The sequence below is a fragment of the Trematomus bernacchii genome, unplaced genomic scaffold, assembly GCF_902827165.1.
Source record: "Trematomus bernacchii unplaced genomic scaffold, fTreBer1.1, whole genome shotgun sequence".
In the NCBI taxonomy this organism is placed as follows: Eukaryota; Metazoa; Chordata; class Actinopteri; order Perciformes; family Nototheniidae; genus Trematomus; species Trematomus bernacchii.
Genome location: NW_022987925.1, coordinates 47501 through 55259, shown reverse-complemented (window position 1 = coordinate 55259; position 7759 = coordinate 47501). Strand labels below are relative to the sequence as shown.

General features: G+C 37.9%; 1 pseudogene; it reads left to right on the top strand.

Moving 5' to 3' along the window:
- Nucleotides 1-2694: 2694 nt before the first annotated feature.
- Nucleotides 2695-7759, top strand: part of LOC117470647 — a 50983-nt pseudogene continuing 45918 nt past the window's right edge.

The window sequence follows — 7759 nt, the reverse complement described above, 5'->3', positions numbered from 1 at the left end:
AAACTCAGATCAGAAAACTCCCCGAAAACCATCGCTCTTCGACTCCATTAGCCTCCTTTACGCTGACTCGGATCTGATTTAGATTCACTTTTGGGTTAAAAATCTAATAAAATACAAAGATAAAATAATTGAAAAAAAGATAACAATTAATTAATTAAAGTAGAAAAAAAAGTTGATATAAACGTGATAAGTTAAAGTAAAAATATGCAATAGAAAGATCAAATTAAAAAAGTGATAAGCAAAACATTTTTATATAAGTATAAGAAATTAAAGTGAAAATGTTTAATACAAAAATAATTTAAAAGGCTTAAAAATATTGATACAAACACAAGAATTTAATAAAAAAAATGCAATAAATATACAATATTATACAAACAAATTGAAGTAAAAATATGCAGTTAAAATAATGATAAAAACATAATAATTTTATAAAAGAAATTGCAATAAATATAAAATATTATATATAGAAGTTGAAGTAAAAATTATTCATAGAAAATAAACATAAATTAAAAAGTGCAATAAAAAGATCAAACTAAAATAATATAAAAATACAAGAAATATGTTAAAATATCTAAATAATAAATAGAAACTGTTGCATAATTTAACACTGTAGAACATAGCTCTAGAAAATGACAAACTGAGTGAAACCTCTCAAAACCTCTTAAAAGGTCACATTTGATTCCATTAAATGTTGGATTTGTTGTCCAAACTTTAGAAAATAACTTCCCGTTGATGCAGAAGAACTTTAAATGCTTGAGGTTTGTTTTGATTCTCTAACACCTCGAATGATTTCCAATAACTTCCTTTTCAAATCAGATTAAAAGCCGTTACCTGAGGAGGAAAACCAACCAATAAAGCCTCTGCAGATCCTCCTCTGAATACACCTGTGTGATGAAAATAATGATGCTCCAATCCCATTAAAGGAGATTATCCCATTGTTGTGTTTCTGTAATCTCTGGATCATCAGAATAAATCCATATTTTGCATTTTAATTAGCCGCCTCCGCACGGCGCTCTTAATGCTGCGATAATAAGAACAGCTCCTCGTGTGAAATGAGTTCCTCCCTCTGCCTTCAGCCTTTAATTCATGAGAATATATTCCATTGCTGCAGATTTAATTACTTTATCCATTAAGAGGAACGTGGACAAAATGGAGACTCATGAATCCCATCATATAGAGCAGGGCTTTCAAACTCAATTTCATCACGGGCCACATCAGCATTATGGTTGCTCTCATAATGTATTATATTACATTAATGCCTCTGCATTAGATTATTATCGGATAGGGTGATAACTTCAAAATGAACTGCGTCTGAAAGCAGAAGTCTAGGGTGATTAATTGCAAGTCTCTTCAGTAAGAAATGATTTAAAAAAAAATAAGTCAAATTCTGAGAAAAAGTCAAATTCTAAGAAAAAGGCATATTTTGAAAAAAATAAGTCAATAGGGTGATAACTTCATAATTAACTACGTCTGAAAGCAGAAGTCTAGGGCAAATAATTGCAAGTCAATTCAGATTATCTCAAATTATGAGAAAAAAGTTAAAGTTAGTGAAAAAAGTAAAGTTCTAAGAAAAAAGTAAAGTTCTGAGAAAAAAGTAAAGTTCTGAGAAAAAAGTCAAGTTCTAAGAAAAAAGTCAAGTTCTGAGAAAAAAGTCAAAGTTAGTGAAAAAAGTCAAGTTCTGAGAAAAAAGTCAAGTTCTGAGAAAAAAGTCATGTTCTGAGAAAAAAGTCATGTTCTGAGAAAAAAGTCATGTTCTGAGGAAAAAGTCAAGTTCTGAGGAAAAAGTCAAATTTTGATAACAAAACATCTCCTCCATACTCTCTGTCAATATCCTCAAAACCATCCCTTAAGTGTTTAGAAAACAGTTTTCCGTGTGTAGTCGCTCCCAGCTGTTCCCTGACTCAGAAACGCTGGATCAGAAATCTAAAAATATGTTTTTAATTGAATCGTTAACGATAAAGTTTAAGGAGAGATTTCCCTCTGATGGACGAGGAGATTGAAAAGGGATTCTGGGATGGGTTTAGTGTCGTCTCCACAGAACGGTTATTTCTGAGAGCAGTGATTGGAGCGGAGATAAAAAAAAAGAAATATTTTCTTACACAGTATTTTTTTTTAGAGGGATACATTTTTCTTTATACTAATGTTGGGCTGTAAAGGAACTACAGCACGGTCACATGACTTCACGTCACCACCGCTAAGCTAAAGGCGGCTAATGTTGGGCTATAAAGGAACTACAGCACGGTCACATGACTTCACGTCACCACCGCTAAGCTAAAGTAGGCTAATGTTGGGCTATAAAGGAACTACAGCACGGTCACATGACTTCACGTCACCACCGCTAAGCTAAAGGAGGCTAATGTTGGGCTATAAAGGAACTACAGCACGGTCACATGACTTCACCTCACCACCGCTAAGCTAAAGGCGGCTAATGTTGGGCTATATAGGAACTACAGCACGGTCACATGACTTCACGTCACCACCGCTAAGCTAAAGGAGGCTAATGTTGGGCTATAAAGGAACTACAGCACGGTCACATGACTTCACGTCACCACCGCTAAGCTAAAGGAGGCTAATGTTGGGCTATAAAGGAACTACAGCACGGTCACATGACTTCATGCATGTGACCGGAATAAAGCATATGTGTGTTTACCTGTGTGTTTACCTGAGTGTTTACCTGTGTCCTCTCGTCCCCAGCATGTGAAGGCGGGGCCTCTGAAGGACCCCCTGCTGGACGATCAGGGCGACTTCAACAGGATGTCGGGCGCGATGAAGAAGATCGGGCTGGACGACACTGAGAAGCTGGATCTGTTCCGCGTGGTGGCCGGAGTCCTTCACCTGGGGAACGTCGACTTCGAGGAGACGGGGAGCACCTCAGGTAAAGAGGGACACACCTGAGGAGTCACACCTGAGTAATATCACATGAGAAATAAGACCTGAGAAATGAGGTCTGATAAATTACACCTAAAAGAAATAACACCTGAGAAACTATATTCATTACTTATTTTCAACCTCAAACTAACAATAAAATCACGTAAATAATCACATATTTTAAATGCGTTCCTTCCATTTCCGTGAGAAATTAAATGTATGGCCAAGCACGTCATCTAAAACAGTCTGTTAATATGAACCGGAGCAATTTACTCAACATCAACAAAGATGTCACGTATTATTAAGCTATCAAACTAAATGACTAACAAAATGCAAACTGCGCATTCTGACGGGAACTCAGGTCCTCGAAGGCATCGTTAGAGGATATTAAAGAGTCTGTCTGTCGAGTGCTGTGACATCCTCAAATGAATGCATCTGTTTTAATGACTCTGTGGGGGGGATGAATTCTGCTGAGTCGTGTTTTAACAGGAAACGGCTGTAAGGCTCATCGTTAGCTCGTTAGTAACAGCGGTCGTTAAGGTACCCTGCAGCAGAGAGTTTTATGCTCAGCAGCTACAGGTGAGAAAGGGCAATGAAATTCTTCTGACCTGAGCTCCTCCAACAGTTCTCATACTATCTCTTTCTAGAAAACCCCCTGGAGAGAATCACATGTCTTCTTCTTTACAGTTCACTGAGTCTCTGTGATGTTTGTTTCTCAGACTTAAAATCAGAATTAAAGTGAATCGCGTCCTTAATGTCATTAAATAAACTTTAGTAAGGTATTTGTTCTTTCAGTGCCTGCTCTCTGAGATGGAGGGCGATCACAACGAGTTTAAACATTTACCGTTAGTTTAAACCCTGCAGGGCGTCTCGCTTAGAACTTCAGCGGAGGAATTTCTTCTGCTCCTCCTCTCCGGTTTCTCGCCTTTTTCTCGCTCCACAGGGGGGAAGAGGAAGAGGAAGAGGAGGAGGAGGAAGAGGAAGAGGAGGAGGAGGGATCGTAGCGGGGAATCTGTTAAGCGGCTGGTTGTCACAGCGGGGGGGATCACATGAAGCGTGTTTTACAGCCAGTGGGGGGGAAATCCTCCAGAGTTTAGATACGGGTTTCTTGAGCGTGTGATTTTCTTCTGGAAGCTCTTAACCTGTTAAGCCCCAAGCATGTTTTTAAGGTTTCAGGCTCGAAAATGACATGCCCAGAACAAATGACTATAACTTCACTTCTAAAAGGGTTAAATTAATAATCTTTTTTCTCAAAGCAAGGTTACATCTGTGAGATGGATGTAGAAGTGTCAGAATCAATATAGATGTTTCTGTGTCAGAGTGAATTCAGATGGAACATAGTAAAAAAGTGTAAATTCTTACCTCCGCCTAACAAACCATTACTTATAGTGAAAACCACCCTTGAATGATGGGTTAGTAGTCTAAAAGCTTTAGGAATCCAAAGTATAACATATAATAAGTACCCTGTATCAAGATTGAGGCAAAACAAGTGAAAATTGACCTTTTTAGAGAGTTTTAGGGAAAAAAAGTCCAGGCGGACTAAGCTTTGGGCACATTTGGGCACATCTGGTTCCATCAGTGCCATTTGACCTTTTTCAGGTACCAGACTGTAAATATCATTTTATGACATTGAATCATCACTATAGTTATTCATTCCATTAAAAAAAACAAAAACAAAAAAAAATTATTGTAAAATTTAACCTGCTAATTATTGTCATGGATTTGAAAACTGATGTTGTTTATTTGCTATGTTCTGGCTGCTATCTCAGTGAGTTCTGGCCGTGCAGTGATGAGACCTATGCCAATGGAATCTGTGGAATCTCAGCTTTCAGATGATGTGTTGTTTGTGCAGAAAGTATGAATTATAAATGATCATTTTTTAGTTATGAGCAGAAATTAGCATTAGTCCGTATTTGCTAAGGGCTCATTGAAAGGCTTCTTGTGGGAATTATTATTATTATTTTTTTATTTTTTTTCGTATAGTCAGTTAGCTGAGTTTCTTCCCGTCAGCTGGGTGTGGACATTAATAGTTTCATAAATGACACTTCAGAGATCACACTGGTGCTAGCAGATGTAGCATTTTCGGACCCTTCGGCGGGTCCGTGGGATTTTTTGACAGAAAAGCTTTTTCACGCAAGCTATTTTAAGAAATACTGTCTTGTTTTTGCTATTATTTCTCTGCATGGACACATTTCTTTTCATGCAGTTATTTAATTATGATTACAGGAATTATTTCTTCTAATAAAACATAATTTTTTGATAATTCTTTTTTTTTATCAAAAGATATTTGGTTTCTAAATTCATTTTTTCAATTATTATTCTAAAATGTATAAATACTTTTTGTGTTTCTTTCATTATTTCTCTACGTGCACATTTTTATTTGATGTAGTTTTGCAAATATGACTACAGGAATGAATGAATTTATATTTTCTTTTTTAATCAAGAAATATCTTATTTTTGCTTACTTGCATCATAATGTAACGTGATAGAACGTCCCTTAAAGGTGGGGTAGGTAAGTTTGAGAAACCGGCTCGAGATACACTTGTTGTTATATTCCATGGAATGCTCTTAACATCCTGATAGCAATGAATATCTGAAGTGCTTTGACAAAAAATCCATATAAAAATGTCATCTGTGGAAGCCGTAGTACTGTAAAAAGCACGACCAATCAGCCCGGCTAAAATAACTGGATGGCCTACCTGCCTGTCAGCCTTCCATCTGTGCACAAACTTATCTCGTGCCCTCATTGGTCATGTGCGCGTTCGTGTGTGTTGGAGGAGGGGCTCTGTAAGGAAGTGGCAGATTTTCTCCGGTTGTGTATTTTCAAATTCTAGCGCACTCGAGTTGGTTTCTCCAAAATTACCTACCCTACCTTTAAGATACATTGCGTATATAACCTTGCATATTTAAATCAGTTTCTTTGCAAAAGAATTAGAGAAATAGCAATGAGTGGGATTCAAGTATTTATTAGAAACATGAAAGTGAACGTTGTTATTATGGGGCTAAATATTAATTTTGCCTATACACTGATCACTGTTTTAATTAGCTGTTACACTTACATTGAGTGAGTCATTTAAACTAAAGACACCATTATTTTTTTATGGCTGCACCATAACATAAAATAGTCTTATTGAGCATCTGCTGAAGCTCCAGGATCTCACTAAAGTTTATATGCTGAGCTCAGAGCCTTTAAAAGCAGCTTCTCTGCACAGCATGTGTTCGTAATGATCGACTCGACGGTGGCTTTCTCCTCCAGATCCTGTCAGAATGTTTTGACGGCACTAATTGAGAGGATTTATCTCTGCGCAGTATCTATAGTAACGCGGTGTAGGCGGAGCCGTGACGTCTTCTTCAATGAGAACCACAGAAAACCAACATCAGCTGTTAGCTGTTAGCACTCAGAGCTCACAGCTCCTCATATATGTTCAGAAACTAGACAAAAGTTAAACAAGTACAAACCACAGACTGCCTGTGTCATGGTGAATACAGTCGCTGCTTTATTTATGTCTGTATAGGCCGTTGTTGTGAGTGTGGACGGTCGGAGCATATATTGCGTTAGCTTAGCCAATCTCCATTTAGAAAAACACGCATTTTAAAAGGTGTTTCTCCTGCCGTCTGTCTGCAGACTTGACAAAGCATTAATTCATGGTTTTTACTAACCGGTATCAGTATGTTGTTACTTCGGCATCATTTTGAAACGTGTATTACAATTAAATCACGGTCAAATATGTTCATTGTGTTATAGTTGTAGCCTCTCACGTCACTAGTTTAGCATATTCTGCCCGGTTGTTGGCCCGGAAAGAACCACGATTTTGGAGGGCCAGAAAAACTGTGAAAAGGTACGTTAGCCGTAACTACGCCTAGTGGAAACGCAACAAGAAACCGGCCGGGTTTTGGCACGGCACGCTTAAACCGTGCTACGCGCTGCAGTGGAAATGCGCCATAAGTTAGTTAGCCCTGTTCTGCTTGAAAGCAAGTCCCTGCCTCCTGCAAAGTGTTCAAACAAACGCTTCAACTCGTACCATTTACAATCTGTGTGTTTGAATATGGATCTGAAGTTGGCGTGACGTTGAAGTCGTGCTGCTGGACTCGGCTGTAGTTCCTTTATAGCATCACGTTAGCATTTAGCTTCTGGCCGTTAGATTTATGATTCAAACATTATAAAAGTAGGGTAGAGATGTGGAGATTATCCAGCTGAACAAAACGTGCATTTATCAAACAGGTTCCTTTTCCACAGATCTTATTTTTAACAATATTCCAAAATCCTCTGGAGAAATCCCGTTGATTTTTTATCGAGGGAACCAGCAGCTTACTTCCGGGTAAATACGTCATCTCTGCACCAAAATATTGGACCTTATACAAACTTGTACTCAGCAGCCTGCAGAGGACGGTCGTTTCCTAAATGATCTTCCCATGAAGGTGTGGACCTTTGCTCTCTCTAAGGACGCCGCTGGCAGAACTCAATTTATCTGACAGCAAACTGAGGAATAATGGATCTTAATTAACTGGGAATTAGTTTGGCTCCTTTTAATGTGAACTTGGAGCCTTTCCCTCTTCAGTCCAGACATCGATTTCATCTCAGAGGAGCCGTGGAGCTTAACGCTGTCCTCCTACTTCATTTATATAAACATCACAGATATACTCCTATATATTCAGTATGTAGTGACCAGGTAGGGTGGGCTTCAATCAGATAATCATGAAGGGTACCTGGAGATGCTAGTTGTTGATGAAAAGTCTAAATGCTGCTAATGCTAAATCTATCAGTCTATTATTGAACTGGTCGGTCAATAGAAAGTTAGGTATTTTAAGTTTGACCTTTTTTAATTATCTTCTTCTTTAAATGTCTATCTTTTAAAAGAACAAGGACATTTGAAGAAATGGCAAAATTAGT